General features: G+C 36.3%; 1 non-coding gene across 1 annotated transcript; it reads right to left on the reverse strand.

Moving 5' to 3' along the window:
- Positions 1 to 14,713: 14,713 nt before the first annotated feature.
- LOC112780699 (small nucleolar RNA R71) lies at positions 14,714 to 14,821 on the reverse strand. Its single transcript, XR_003191517.1, has one exon. It is a non-coding gene; the product is annotated as a small nucleolar RNA R71 (small nucleolar RNA).
- Positions 14,822 to 16,398: the final 1,577 nt, after the last annotated feature.

The raw sequence follows: 16,398 nt of genomic DNA on the forward strand, positions 1-16,398 counted from the left end.
AGATAAGATAAGATTTTGAAAAAGATATGATTTTTTTGAAAAATATTTAAATTTTGAAATTTTAAATTTTGAAATTTGAGATTTTAATTTTAAATTTTTAAATTTGAATTTTTAAAATTGAAATTTGAAATTTTGAAATTTGAATTTAAAACTTTTTTTTTATTATTTGAATTTTGAAAATTGAAATTTATTTGAAATTTGAAATTTTGAGTTTTAAATTTTGAATTTTTGAATTTAATGAGGAAAGAGAAAAACAATAAAATGACACCAAACTAAAAATTTTTAGATCAAAATGAAGAAAACAACTAAGAACAACTTGAAGGTCAAGATGAACACGAAGAACAACTTGAAGATCAAGATGAACACCAAGAACAAAATTTTTTGAAAAATTTTTAATAACTAAATAAAAACCAATAACCTCTTAATTTATGAAAAAGCAAAAATAAAAACAATAAAACAGGTAAAAAGCAAGTATTTACAATAACCAATAATAAGGCACACGTTTGCAATTTCCCGGCAACGACGCCATTTTGAAAGAACTGAAGATTGATGGTTTAGAAGTTATATTAAACTCTCGTTGCAAGTATAGTTACTAAACCAAGCAATCAACCTTTCTTACAAACATTTTGGTTGTCACAAGTAACAAACCCCTTTTTAAAATTGATAACCGAGTATTTAAACCTCGGGTCGTCTTCTCAAGGAATTGCAGGGAGGTATGTTCTTATTATTGGTTTTGAGTCTTGTAAATTGGTGGTTTTGAAAGTAAGGAAGCAGTATGTTGAATGATAATAAGAATAAAGTAAATAACTATAAAATAGACTCTTGGCAAGGTATGAAAACTGGAAGTCCTATCCTGGTTATCCTTATCAATTATAATGAGAATTGGATTTTTCTCCCACTTTGTTAACCTCTAACTATGAAGGTAAGTTAAGTGGATGAATTAATTCTGATTCCTCAAGTCCTAGTCTTTCCTTGGGAAAAGTTAGAGTTATTGGAACCCGAATTAATTCTGGAAGAATTCCAATTTTCAATCAACCATGAGTTTGATAACTCAAGCATCTCCAATGACTCAACCAAAGCCAAAAGGGAAAAATCTAAATTATTTATATAAATAAAAGAAAGTAATCATAATTCTGAAAAACCTCAAATAGCATTAAGAAAATCATATGTGACATGGAAGAGTTCATAAATTAAATTAGAAAAATAAATAAAAGGAACATTGAACCTGTGATCGCAAAAGATGAAATAATCATAAAGTGAAAAGAATCCTAATTCTAAATCCTAAGAGAGAGGAGAAAACCTCTCTCTCTAAAAACAACATCTAATCCTAAGATTGTGAACATGAAAAGCTTATCCTCATGAATAAATGGATTCCTCCACTTTATAGCCTCTAATCTGTGTTTTCTGGGCCACAAACTGGGTCAGAAACAGCCCAGAATTCGCTGGTTGCGAATTCAAACACGCTGATTTTTCGTCACTGCGACGCGGCCACGTGAAGAACGCATTCGCGTCGCCTAGATTTAGGGTAACTATAGCATATTATATATCAAATCAAAGCCCCGGACATTAGCTTTCCAACGCAACTGGAACCGCGTCATTCGGACCTCTGTAGCTAAAGTTATAGCCATTTGAGTGCGAAGAGGTCAGGCTGGACAGCTTAGCAATTTCTCCAACTTCTTGTATTCCTTCCACTTTTGCATGCTTCCTTTCCATCCTCTGAGCCATTCCTGCCCTGTAATCTCTGAAATCACTTAACACATATATCAATGCATCTAATGGTAATAAGAGAGGATTTAAACATATGGAACTTAAGGCCAAAGAAGCATGTTTTCAATCAAAGCACATAATCAGGAAGGCAAATGTAAAACCATGCAAATAGTATGAATAAGTGGGTAAAGAGTTGATAAAAACCACTCAATTGAGTACAAGATAAACCATAAAATAGTGGTTTATTAGCCGCATGCGCGCCAATTCGCTAAAGTGGTTCCCAGGTTAATGACCCGAGAGTTGTGCCAGCTTTGGGCCAGCATTAAGCGTTTGGCCCAACCTCACCCACGCATGCGCGTACCTGGCGCGTAAGCGCCCTTCGGCCAAAATGCACATCGGCGCGTAAGCGTGCATGACGCGTCCGCGCCGGTAAAAAAAAAAGAGAGAGAGCTTTTTTTCTCATCTTCCATTTTGTTTTATCCATTGCATTCGTATACTTCTCTTCTTTGCATTTTCATTTTATTTTTATAGCCTGTTTTTACTTTATTTTTTTCGAGTTTCCTATTTTAATAATGGTGTTAAATTCTCTTACTCAATTATTGAGAATTTCTTGAATTATTTTGGTGCCTCTTGACTTTTTTGTTATTGTTGGGTGATGAAACTTTTAAATCAATGCTTAATCTTGTATGACTCTTGTGTCTTTGTGTATTGATATGACCTAATATTGTTTTTCATGACCCACTCTTTCTTATTTGAACTTGATGCTCAATATGTTCTTCATGCTTTGATTTTACTCTTGCATCAAGTGTTAGTTCATATGCCCTTTGCCTATATTGTTTTCTCACTCACATGTTGTAGCTACCATGTAGTGAGAACCTTACCCTTATTTGGCATTAGCCCCCGCCTATGTTCTCATTGTTTTGATATCTTTGTTATAGACTTAATTTTCTTTCTTTTTTCTCTCCCTTTTAGGATGGCCACCAAGAAGGGAAGGAAAAGTTTCTAAATGGGGAAACAAAACAAGTCCATCTGCAAAACCTTTTGAAGAAGCTCATCCATTGGAGCAACCCATCCACCTTGCTCTTTTTTGCATGCACTGAGGACGGTGCAATCTTCAAGTGTGGGGAGGTCGTTCGACCGATCTCTGTGGGTAACAATTTTCTTGTCCAACACCAATTCTTAGCTTTCTTTGTTAGATTAGTTATTGCATTGCATGTTAGTTAGAATTTGTACATATTTTTACCACTTCTTTCCTATTAGGACTACTTGGTTAGGGTGATGATTTCTTTTCCAAGAAATTGTTTTTAGGGCAACCTACCAATTTGAAAACTTTTCATAAAACTTGCTTGAATCATATATATATTGTGGATTATGTTTTTGAGCTAAGAACACAAGCAAGTGAGATTTGAGCCTAATTGTGTGGTTACATCTTATAACCACTTATTTTCCTTCTTGTGTGCATTATTCTCTTCCTATGATGTAATCTTTGATTTGTTTGATTCTTTATGTCCATTATTTTGTGTATTCATGCATTTATATGATTGAGGCCATCATTTCATTTAGCTCACTTACCCAAATGGCCTTACCTTTTATCTTCCGTTGTTAGCCAATTTGAGCCTACGATTAACCCACTTGTTCTTAATGTAGCACATTACAAGCCTTGAAGCGAAAAACAATAAAAGTCCTTAATTTGGATCTTTGATTAGCTTAGGCTAGTGTGTGTGTGTGTCATTCAAGTGTGGGAAAACTTTGGACATTGGGGGAATAAAAGGGTAGTGTTGTATTTTTGTTGTAAATATTGGGAATTGGGTACATGCTCATGTGTAATGAATGTAAAACCTTATGCATTGATGTTCTTGTATAAAAAAAATGAAACAAATGAGAAAAATAAAAGAAAAGAAAAAAAAAAATATATATATATATATATAAAGAAAAAGAAAGAAAAGAAAAAGAAAAAGAAAAGAAATAAAAAGGGGACAAAAATGCCCCAAAGCAAAGCGAAACCCAATAAAATCAATGCATATGAGTTGTGAAATGAAAAGAAAATGCTTGAGTATGTTAAAAAGTGAAAAATGAGTAGTTATGTTAGCTTTGAAATTGTATAGGATGTCATAGGTTAGGTGGGAAGTTTAAGCTTATCAAAGATTCAAATTTCAAGCTCACTTAACCATATATGCATCCTACCTTGACCCTAGCCCCATTACAACCTATGAAAAGACCTCATGATACTTGTATGCATGCATTGAATAAATGTTGATTGTTAGAAGAAGAATAAATCTTAGAAAGCATGATTAGGGGAGAATTGAGAAAATCGACCCTACACACTTGAGCGACTAGAGTGCAAACACTTCCGGTGAGGGTTCGATGCTCAATTCCTTGATTCCCGACTTTCATGAGCATTCTTCTTGCAAGTCTACTTGAACTTCATTTTTATACTTGAATTGGTAGGATTCATGAGTCGTCATGGGACCTTGGCCCTACTTGTGCATGTATGTCTTGGAGGATCGATTTATTTTTAACCAAGTAGGTAGAATCATTTTGCATTTAGTTACATTCATGTAGATAGTTGCATATAGGTAGGGTGCATTTAGTTAGACCTCATTGAATAAATGTTGATATCCTTTGCTTTCTCTTTGTTTAAGCATGAGGACATGCTTGGTTTAAGTGTGGGGAGGTTGATAAACCCCATATTTAGGGTTTATCTTGTGTTGAATTTAGAGGGTTTTGTCAACCTTTCTCCCATTTATCCAATGAAATAGCATGGTTTTGTAAATTCTCCTTTAATTGTGCTTAAGAGTGAAAACATGCTTTTTAAGTCCTTAATTGTTTAATCTTAACTTACCTTTGATTCCATTAGATGCCTTGATATGTTTGTTAAGTGATTTCAGATTTAGGAGGCAAAGATTGGATCAAGGGAGTGAAGGAAAAGCATGTAAAAATGGAGAACTTATGAAGAAATGAAGGAATCGCAAAAGCTGTCAAGCCGACCTCTTCGAACTTAAACGACCATAACTTGAGCTACAGAGGTCTAAATGATGCGGTTTTAGTTGCGTTAGAAAGCTAACATCCGGGGCTTCGAAACGATATAAGATTTGCCATAGTTGCTACACGTATGGTGATGCGTACACGTACTGTACATGCACACATCGTTGCTGCCATATGATTCACTTAAGGCAATACGTGGCCAGCGAATTCTAAAGCCTTGTGGGCCCAATCCAACTCATTTCTGATGCTATTTAAGCCAAGGATTGAAGGGGAATCAACATACTTTACATATTTGAGATACTTTTGATCATTAGTTTAGTTTAGGTTAGTTTTAGAGAGAGAAGCTCTAACTTCTCTCTAGAATTAGGATTAGGATTAGGTTTAGTTCAATAATCTAGATCTAGGTTTCAATTCATGCTTTCTTTTTCTTCTTCTTCTTCTTCTTCTCAATTCTTTGTTGTTGCATTTATGATTCCTCTATTCTTTTATTGTAATTTCCTTTATGTTGTTTCTATGCTTTATTGTAGATATACTCTTGTTCCTTCTATTTTTTTCCAATTCAATTTGAGGTAATTCATAATAATTGTGTTTCTTTTGATTGTTGTTATTAATTCCTTGCAATAAGTAGTTGTTAGATTTCATTGTTGTTATCAATTTACTTTGCTTTCCTTTTATGCCTTCCAAGTATTTGATAAAATGCTTGGTTGGATCTTAGTGTAGATTTTGTTCCTCTTGGCTTTGGTAGACTAATTAGTAACGCTTGAGTTATCTAATTCCTTTGTAGATTGATAATTAGAAGTTGCTAATTGATTTGGATACCACTAAAGCTAGTCTTTCCCTTGGGAGTTGGCTAGGACTTGTGGAATCAAGTTGATTCATCCACTTGATTTTCTTCCATGATTAGAGGTTAACTAAGTGGTAGCAATGGATAATTGTGGTCACAATTGAGGAGGATAACTAGGATAGGACTTCTAATTCTCACAACCTTGCCAAGAGCTTTCTAGTTGTTAGTTTATTTTCATTGCCATTTACCTTTCATGTCTAATATCTCAAAAATCCCAAACATAGCTCCATAACAAATAACAAGGCACTTTATTGCGATTCCTAGGGAGAACGACCTGAGCTTTAAATACTTCGGTTTATAGGTTTTAGGAGTTTGTACTTGTGACAAACAAATTTTTGTATGAAAGGATTATTGTTGGTTTAGAAACTATACTTGCAACGAGATTTCATTTGTGAATTCTAAACCACACAAAAGTCTTCTCATCAAAATGGCGCCGTTGCCGGGGAGTTACAATGGTGTTATATTTTTGGTTATTGTATATATGTGAATAGTGTGAATAGGTTTGTATTTTGCTTGTTTCTAGTTTTTATTAGATTTATTTTGTCTTTCCACTATGAATTCTCACCTTGGCTATGAGTTTGGTTCTAATTGTGTTGTAGGAAATATGAACTTCAATGACAACATACATCAAGGATGGGACCAACAAAGATGGGAGGAGCCTCAAGAAATTGATCACTCCTATTGGCAACAACCTCCAGATGCTTATAGGTATAATCACCATCCTAATGCATGTCAACTCAATGGCTATGGTGAATCTTTTTGTGATAATCAACTACCACCATCATATGCCTATGACTCTTATCCTCAACATGAACCTCAACCATTCTCACAAGCCTCTGATTACCAAACACCTTCCTATGATCCATATCCACCATATAACCAATCATCCATACCATATTCGTATGACAATTATGAGCAAGAACTTTTAGAGCCACCACAACCCTATCAAGATTACTACCAAGACCCACCTCAATGCACACCATCTCCATACCCTTACCAAGGAGAACCACCTTCCTACTATGAACCCTCTCTCCAAAATGATGAACCCTCTTATCCACCCCAAGCCCCAATAGATGACTCTCTCACATTGCTACTTCAAGGCCAAGCGGACATGCAAAGGAACACTCTAGAGTTTGTGACCAATTTGACCAAGGTAGTGCACACTTTAGCCTACCAATGTTTGAATACTCAAGGTGTCTCCGTGACCACATGTGGAAAACCAAAAGAAGACCAAAGCATGAAAGAGAGATTGGAAAATCCGGTGGAGAAGAAGGAAGAGTGGAATTTTGTGTTGGAACAATTGGAGAAGCCTAGGGTTATTGAAGAAAAGGAAGAAGTGGTTGAAGATTTAGGAGATGCGGAACCACCATGGACGACTCAACAACCTTTGGAGCATGTCAAGATTGAAGAATATAAAAAGGGTGATCAAGAGATGGATTCAATCATCAATGATTTCCTATCAAACATTGAGTCCTCTCCCATTGGACATGGAGTTGAAACTATAGAAGAATGTGCACAACCTCCCATAACCTTGGTGAGCAATGAGAAAGAGAGCGAGTCGGGAGAAAGCTACCAAAGGGAAAAAGTTGAATTGGTGTATATCGAAATTGAAGAATATGTAGAGGTTGATCAAGAGACGAACTCATTCATCAATGAATTCCTATCCAAAATCGACTCACCTCCCATTGGGCAAGAAATCAAAGTTCTTGAAGACAACACCAATCCAAGTGATAAAGGGAAAAAGGTTGAAATTGAAGAAACTTACGAAGAGGTGGAAATGTCCAAAGAGGAGCATGAGGAAGTAGACCTCGCATTGTCTAAGTGTGGGGAAGTCTCCCTCCCCAAGTCACCATCCAACACAACATTCAAGTGGGTAAATTCTTATCCATAAGCTTTACTTTCTCACTTGAATATGGTTTAATTAAAAATGATGGTCAACTTAGAGCTCTTTGTGGAATTAAGAGTAAAAATGAGTTGTGTAGTGGTTCGAAGTTAAGAATTAGGCTCATTGAGGTCAAGTTCTCAAGATATGGGAACTATGATTGGATGAATGCTACTTTACATGGATCTAGGAAGAAGGCATGGTATAATAGAGAGAATTCTACTTGTCATACTTGTCAACCACCCGAACGGAAAATTCATGAAGATCAACAAGAAGACGGGTGCGAAAATAAGATATGGGATCCCAGATCGAAGCATGTAGACCAACTATGGGAGCTCATATCTTGGGTAGAACTTTGCCCAAGCACGGCGAATTTGGTTGGATTTCTGTCAACCATTTGAAGAACAATGATCCTTGGAGATTCAAGGATAAGTATAAGCATAAGCCACCATGACTAGGAGCTTCCCAAATGTCCAACTTAAGGACTTAAACTAAAAGTGCTAGGTGGGAGACACCCCACCATGGTAAACTCTTTCCATACTCTTGTATGTATACTTAATAAGTGATTTGAGTTGTCATCATAGGTAGCTTTCTTCTTTAATATACTCTTACATATTTTGTTTTGATTGATAGGTTGTTATAGTGTGTTTTGATTAGTTTACATTGTTGTTAAAATAGGTTTCTTGAAGCGCAAGTTGTTGTTAAAGATTTTTGTTAAATTTGAATTTTGGTTGCTTTAGAGTGTTTATAGGTTAGGAGAGTGTCAAATTCTATTTCTATGCTTCAAAAAAAAAGAAGAGAAAAGAAAAGAAAATAAATAGGAAAAGAAAGAAACAAAGAAGAAGAAAGGAATAAAAAGGGGACAAAATACCCCAAAGCAAGGCTCAATAAGGATCAATGCATAAGTGTTGGAAAAAACAAAAGAAAAAACATGAGTATGTAAAAAGTGAAGGATGGTTAGTTAGGGTGGTATTTAATTGTATAGGTTAGGTGGGAAAGTCTAAGTTAATCAAAGATTCAAATCTCTAGTCCACTTAACCATATATGATCCTACCTTGGCCCTAACCCCATTATAACCTATGAGAAAGACCTCATGATGAATGAATGCATATGTTGAATGTTTGTTGATTGTTAGATGAAGAACAAATTTTGGAAAAGCATGATTAGGAGAGGATTGAGTGGACCAACCCCTAAACATCAAGCGAATAGAGCGGATACACATCCGGTGAGGGTTCAATAGCTCAAATACATGCATTCACCCTACTATCTATATTCTTTCAAGTTTGAGATTCTTTTGATAATTCAATACAATTATGGTTTGGACTTGATCCCTATTACTCTAGCTCTTATGCTCATATATATATATATATATATATATATATATATATATATATTCTCTTGGAAGTTGAATTATTTTGACCAAGCATTAGCATTCATATAGTTAGTTGCATTCATTTAGATAGTTGCATATAGGTAGTTTAGTTGCATTGAATAAATGTCATACCCCTTCGCTTCATTCTTGGTCAAGCATGAAGACATACTTGGTTTAAGTGTGGAGAGGTTGATAAACCCCATATTTAGGGTTTATCTTGTGTTGGATTTAGAGCATTTTGCTAACCTTCTCTTACATTTAGCCAATGAATTAGCATGGTTTTGTGATCTCTCCCTTATTTATGCCTAAGTGTAAAAACATGCTTTCGAAGCCTTTAATTTAACAATATTAATTCCTCCTTGATTCCATAAGATGCCTTGATGTGTTTGCTAGTGATCTCAGGTTGAAAAAGGCTAGAAATGGCTCCAAGAAGTGAGGAAGGAAGCATGCAAGTGGACAGAAGCATAAAAATCCAAAGAATTAATCCCAGCCAAGGACGCGCGCGCACCAGGCGCGTCTGCGCACCTCGCGAAATAGGCCAGGGACGCGTACACGTGCTGTGCGTGTACGCGTCGCAGTCCGCACATGATTCCCTTAATGCAACTCGTGCCTGGCGATTTTGAAGGGTTTCTGGACCCATTTGGAGATGGAATGTTGGCAGGAAAACACCCAAAAAGGACCAAGGATTGAACGGAAGAGGGAGGGAATGAATCATAACACACATTAGACTAGTTTAGGTTAGTTTTAGAGAGAGAAGCTCTCACTTCTCTCTAGAATTAGGATTAGGATTAGGTTTTGTTCTTAGATCTAGGTTTCAATTCATGCCTTCCTCCACTTCTTCTTCTTAATTTCTTGTTGTTACATTTATCATTCTTCCATTGTTGTTATTACTTTCTTCTATTTTGTTTCTAGATCTACTCTTGTTCATTTTATTTACTTTTAATGCAATTTGAGGTAATCCATAATAATTGTGTTCCTTTGATTGTTGTTATTAATTCCTTGCAATAAGTAGTTGCTAGAATTTCATTGTTGTTATCAATTTACTTTACTTTCCTTTATTACCTTCCAAGTGTTTGATAAAATGCTTGGTTGGATTTTAGTGTAGATTTTGTTCCTCTTGGCTATGGTAGAGTAATTAGTGACGCTTGAGTTATCTAATCCCCTTGTTGATTGATAATTAGAAGTTTCTAATTGATTTGGTTACCACTAAAGCTAGTCTTTCCCTTGGGAGTTGGCTAGGACTTGTGGAATCAAGTTGATTCACCCACTTGACTTTCTTTCATAGTTAGAGGTTAACTAAGTGGTAGCAATGGACAATTGTGGTCACAATTGAGAAGGATAACTAGGATAGGACTTCTAATTCTCATATCTTGCCAAGAGCTTTTCTAGTTGTTAGTTTAGTTTCCTTTGCCATTTACATTTCATGTCTAAAACCTCAAAAACCCCAAACATACCTAATAACCAATAACAAGACACTTCATTGCGATTCCTAGGAAGAATGACCCGAGGTTTAAATACTTCGGTTTATAAATTTAGGGGTTTGTACTAGTGACAAACAAATTTTTGTATGAAAGGATTGATGTTGGTTTAGAAACTATATTGCAATAAGCTTTCATTTGTGAAATTCAAAACCACACAAAAGTCAAATCATCAGCAAGCCGGTTCAACTAAGAAGGCCTGACCTCAAACCCGTGGCTAGGGGATGGTTTGAGTTCATCTATTGCTCTATCATTCCTACTAGCAACCGGTCTGAAGTTACAATAGACCGGGTGATGAGCGGATAATTTATACGCTTTTTGGCATTGTTTTTAGTATGTTTTTAGTAGGATCTAGTTACTTTTAGGGATGTTTTTATTAGTTTTTATGTTAAATTCACATTTCTGGACTTTACTATGAGTTTGTGTGTTTTTCTGTGATTTCAGGTATTTTCTGGCTGAAATTGAGGGACTCGAGCAGAAATCAGATTCAGAGGTTGAAGAAGGACTGCTGATGCTGTTGGATTCTGACCTCCCTACACTCAAAGTGGATTTTCTGGAGCTACAGAACTCGAAATGGCGCGCTTCCAATTGCATTGGAAGGTAGACATCCAGGGCTTTCCAGAAATATATAATAGTCCATACTTTGGCCAAGAATAGACGACGCAAACTGGCGTTCAACGCCAGCTCTCTGCCCAATTCTGGCGTCCAGCGCCAGAAAAGGATCCAAAACCAGAGTTGAACGCCAGAAATGGATCAAAACCTGGCGTTCAACTCCACAAATGGCCTCTGCACGTGGAAAGTTAAAGCTCAGCCCAAGCACACACCAAGTGGGCCCCGGAAGTGAATTTATGCATCAATTACTTACTCATGTAAACCCTAGTGACTAGTTTATTATAAATAGGACCTTTTACTATTGTATTAGACATCTTTGGATTATATTTTGATCTATTGATCACGTTTGGGGGCTGGCCATCTCGGCCATGCCTGGACCTTTCACTTATGTATTTTCAATAGTAGAGTTTCTACACTCCATAGATTAAGGTGTGGAGCTCTGCTGTTCCTCAAAGATTAATGCAAAGTACTACTGTTTTCTATTCAATTCATCTTATTTCGCTTCTAAGATATTCATTCGCTCTTCAACCTGAATGTGATGAACGTGACAATCATCATCATTCCCTATGAACGCGTGCCTGACAACCACTTCCGTTCTACCTTCGACTGAATGAGTATCTCTTAGATCTCTTAATCAGAATCTTCGTGGCGTAAGCTATAATGATGGCGGCATTCAAGAGAATCCGGAAAGTCTAAACCTTGTCTGTGGTATTCCGAGTAGGATTCAATGAATGAATGACTGTGACGAGCTCCAAACTCGCGATTGCGGGGCGTTAGTGACAGACGCAAAAGGATAGTAAATCCTATTCCAGCATGATCGAGAACCAACAGATGAATTGCCGTGCCGTGACAGGGTGCGTTGACCATTTTCACTGAGAGGATAAGATGAAGCCATTGACAAGGGTGATGCCTCCAGACGATTAGCCGTGCCGTGACAGGGCATTGGATCATTTTCCCGAGAGATGACCGAAAGTAGCCATTGACAGTGGTGATGTATCACATAAAGCCAGCCATGGAAAGGAGTAAGACTGATTGGATGAAGATAGCAGGAAAGTAGAGGTTCAGAGGAACGAAAGCATCTCCATTCGCTTATCTGAAATTCTCACCAATGAATTACATAAGTATTTCTATCCCTATTCTATTAATTATTATTCGAAAACACCATTGTCAATTTATATCTGCCTAACTGAGATTTGCAAGGTGACCATAGCTTGCTTCATACCAACAATCTCCGTGGGATTCGACCCTTACTCACGTAAGGTATTACTTGGACGACCCAGTACACTTGCTGGTCAGTTACACGGAGTTGTGAACCGTGGTTTTGGCATCATGTTTTTGGCGCCATTTCCAGGGAAAGAAAGAGCAATGAACTTTACATAATTAAAGTGTAATCACAATTCCGCGTACCAAGTTTTTGGCGCCGTTGCCGGGGATTGTTCGAGTTTGGACAACTGACGGTTCATCTTGTTGCTCAGATTAGGTAATTTTCTTTTTGTTTTCTTTTCAAAAAATTTTTCAAAAATATTTCAAAATTTTCTCCTTTGTTTTCGAAAAGAAAATAATATAAAAATGTTTTCAAAAATTTTATTCAAAATTTTTAAGAATGAATTCTAGTGTTTCATGAAGCATGTGAAGCCTGGCTGGCTGTAAAGCCATGTCTAAATTTATTTGGACTGAGGCAGCAATTTGTTATCAAGAGCAAGCTAGTTGTTGCTAATCCACCTGCTGCTGTTCCTGATTCTCCTGCTGAAGCTTGGCTGGCCATTGGCTATGTCTAGTGTTTTGGACCGGAGCTTTCATTGAAAGCTTGGCTGGCTAGTGAGCCATGTCTAATTCCTGGACTGAAGCTTTAGACTAAGAATGTAAGATTCCTGGAATTCATGTTAAAAATTTTGGAATCCTTATTTTTTCTTTTTCATATAATTTTCGAAAAAAATCCAAAAAAAAAATTAGAAAATCATAAAAATCAAAAACATTTTTTGTGTTTCTTGTTTGAGTCATGAGTCATGTCATAAGTTTGGTGTCATTTGCATGTGCATCTTGCATTTTTCGAAAATTTCATGCATTCATAGTGTTCTTCATGATCTTCAAGTTGTTCTTGGTAAGTCTTCTTGTTTGATCTTGATGATTTTTGTTTTGTGTTGTATGGTGTTTTTCATATGCGTTCTTGAATTCTTAGTGCGTAAGCATTAAAGAATTCTAAGTTTGGTGTCTTGCATGTTTTCTTTGCATTAAAAATTTTTCAAAATTGTGTCTATGATGTTCATCTTGACATTCAAAGTGTTCTTGGTGTTCATCTTGACATTCATAGCATTCTTGCATGCATTCATTGTTTTGATCCATAACTTTCATGCATTGCATCATTTTTCCTGTTTTCCTCTCTCATCATAAAAATTCAAAAAACAAAAAAATATCTTTCCCTTTTTCTCTCATCAAATTCGAAAATTTGAGTTGACTTTTTCAAAAATTTTTAAAATCAAGTTGTTTCTTATGAGTCAAATCAAAATTTCAATTTGAAAATATTATCTTTTTCAAAATCTTTTTCAAAATTCTTAGTTATTTTCGAAAATTCCAAAAATATTTTTCTTATTTTTATATCAAATTTTCGAAAATAACATAATCAATTAATGTTTTGATTCAAAAATTTGAAGTTTGTTACTTGCTTGTTAAGAAAGATTCAAACTTTAAGTTCTAGAATCATATCTTGTGATTTCTTATGAATCAAAGTCATTAATTGAGATTTTAAAAATCAAATCTTTTTCAAAACTAATTTCTAAAATATCTTCTTATCTTACCTTTTTCAAAAAGTTGGTTTCAAAATATCTTTTCTAACCTCCTAACTTCTTATCTTTTCAAAATTTGTTTCAACTAACTAACTAACTTCTTGTTTGTTTCTTAACTTTTTCAAAACTACCTAACTAACTCTCTCTCTCTAATTTTCGAAAATATCTTCCCTCTTTTTCAAAAATTTCTTTTTAATTAACTAATTATTCTTATTTTTATTTTTGATTTTAAAAATTTTCGAAAAATACTAACATTTTTCAAAAACCATTTTCGTAAATCACTAACCCTTTTTCAAAAATTATTTTCGAAAATTCTCCCTCTCCCATCTTATTTTATTTATTTATTCATCTACTAACATCTCATCTCACATCTCTACCCTCCTCACAGTTGTGTTTCTTCCATTACATTACATTCTTTATCTCCCTTTTTTCTTCCACTCACACAGGGATCCCTATACTGTGGTATAAAGGATCTCTATTATTATTATTATTTTTCTGTGCCCTCTTCTTTGTCATATGAGCAGGAGCAAGGATAAGAATATTCTTGTGGAAGCAGATCCAGAACCTGAAAGGACTCTGAAAAGGAAACTAAGAGAAGCTAAAATACAATAATCCAGAGATAACCTTTCAGAAATTTTTGAACAGGAAGAGGAGACGGCAGCCGAAAATAATAATAATGTAAGGAAGATGCTTGGTGACTTTACTGCACCTAATTCCAATTTACATGGAAGAAGCATCTCCATTCCTGCCATTGGAGCAAACAACTTTGAGCTGAAACCTCAATTAGTTTCTCTGATGCAGCAGAACTGCAAGTTTCATGGACTTCCATCTGAAGATCCTTTTCAGTTCTTAACTGAATTCTTGCAGATATGTGATACTGTTAAGACTAATGGAGTAGATCCTGAAGTCTACAGGCTCATGCTTTTCCCTTTTGCTGTAAGAGACAGAGCTAGATTATGGTTGGATTCTCAACCCAAAGACAGCCTGAACTCTTGGGATAAGCTGGTCACGGCTTTCTTAGCCAAGTACTTTCCTCCTCAAAAGCTGAGCAAGCTTAGAGCTGATGTTCAAACCTTCAGACAGAAAGAAGGTGAATCCCTCTATGAAGCTTGGGAAAGATACAAACAGTTGACCAAAAAGTGTCCTTCTGACATGCTTTCAGAATGGACCATCCTGGATATATTCTATGATGGTTTATCTGAGCTATCAAAAATGTCACTGGACACTTCTGTAGGTGGATCCATTCACCTAAAGAAAACGTCTACAGAAGCTCAAGAACTCATTGACATGGTTGCTAATAACCAGTTCATGTACACTTCTGAAAGGAATCCTGTGAGTAATGGGACGCCTATGAAGAAAGGAGTTCTTGAAGTTGATACTCTGAATGCCATATTGGCTCAGAATAAAATATTGACTCAGCAAGTCAATATGATCTCTCAGAGTCTGCATGGAATGCAAGCTGCATCCAACAGTACTCAAGAGGCTTCTTATGCAGAAGAAGCTTATGATCCTGAGAACCCTGTAATAGCAGAGGTAAATTACTTAGGTGAACCTTATGGAAACACCTATAACTCATCATGGAGAAATCACCCCAATTTCTCATGGAAGGATCAAAAGCCTCAACAAGGCTTTAATAATGGTGGAAGAAACAGGTTTAACAATAATAAACCTTTTCCATCATCCACTCAGCAACAGACAGAGAACTCTGAACAAAATGCTTCTAATTTAGCAAATCTAGTCTCTGATCTATCTAAGGCCACTGTGAGTTTCATGAATGAAACCAGGTCTTCCATTAGAAATTTGGAAGCACAAGTGGGCCAGCTGAGTAAAAGGATCACTGAAATCCCTCCAAGTACTCTCCCAAGCAATACAGAAGAGAATCCAAAAGGAGAGTGCAAGGCCATTGACATAAGCACCATGGCTGAACCCAAAGAGGGAGAGGAAGACGCAAATCCTAAGGAGGAAGACCTCCTGGGACGTCCAGTGATCAATAAGGAGCTTCCCTCTGAGGAACTAAAGGAATCTGAGACTCATCTAGAGACCATAGAGATTCCATTGAACCTCCTTATGCCCTTCATGAGCTCTGATGAGTATTCCTCTTCTGAAGAGAATGAGGATGTTACTGAAGAGCAAACTGCCAAGTTTCTTGGTGCAATCATGAAGCTAAATGCCAAATTAGTTGGCATTGATACTTGGGAAGTTGAACCTCCCTTGTTCATCAATGAACTAAGTGATCTGGATCAACTGACATTGCCTCAGAAGAGACAGGATCCTGGAAAGTTCATAATACCTTGTACCATAGGCACCATGGTCTTTAAGGCTCTGTGTGACCTTGGTTCAGGGATAAACCTCATGCCCCTCTCTGTAATAGAGAAACTGGGAATCTATGGGGTGCAAGCTGCTAAAATCTCATTAGAGATGGCAGACAGTTCAAGAAAACAGGCTTATGGACAAGTAGAGGACGTGTTAGTAAAGGTTGAATGCCTTTACATCCCTGCTGATTTCATAGTCCTGGATACTGGAAAGGAAGAGGATGAATCCATCATTCTAGGAAGACCTTTCCTGGCCACAGCAAAAGCTGTGATTGATGTTGACAGAGGTGAACTAGTCCTTCAATGGAATGAAGACTCCCTTGTATTTAAAACTCAAGGATCTCCCTCTGCAACCATGAAGAGGAAGCATGAAAAGCTTCTCTCAAAGCAGAGTTAACCCAGGCCCCCACAGTCAAATTCTAA

Source organism: Arachis hypogaea, chromosome 19 (assembly GCF_003086295.3).
Source record: "Arachis hypogaea cultivar Tifrunner chromosome 19, arahy.Tifrunner.gnm2.J5K5, whole genome shotgun sequence".
In the NCBI taxonomy this organism is placed as follows: domain Eukaryota; kingdom Viridiplantae; phylum Streptophyta; class Magnoliopsida; order Fabales; family Fabaceae; genus Arachis; species Arachis hypogaea.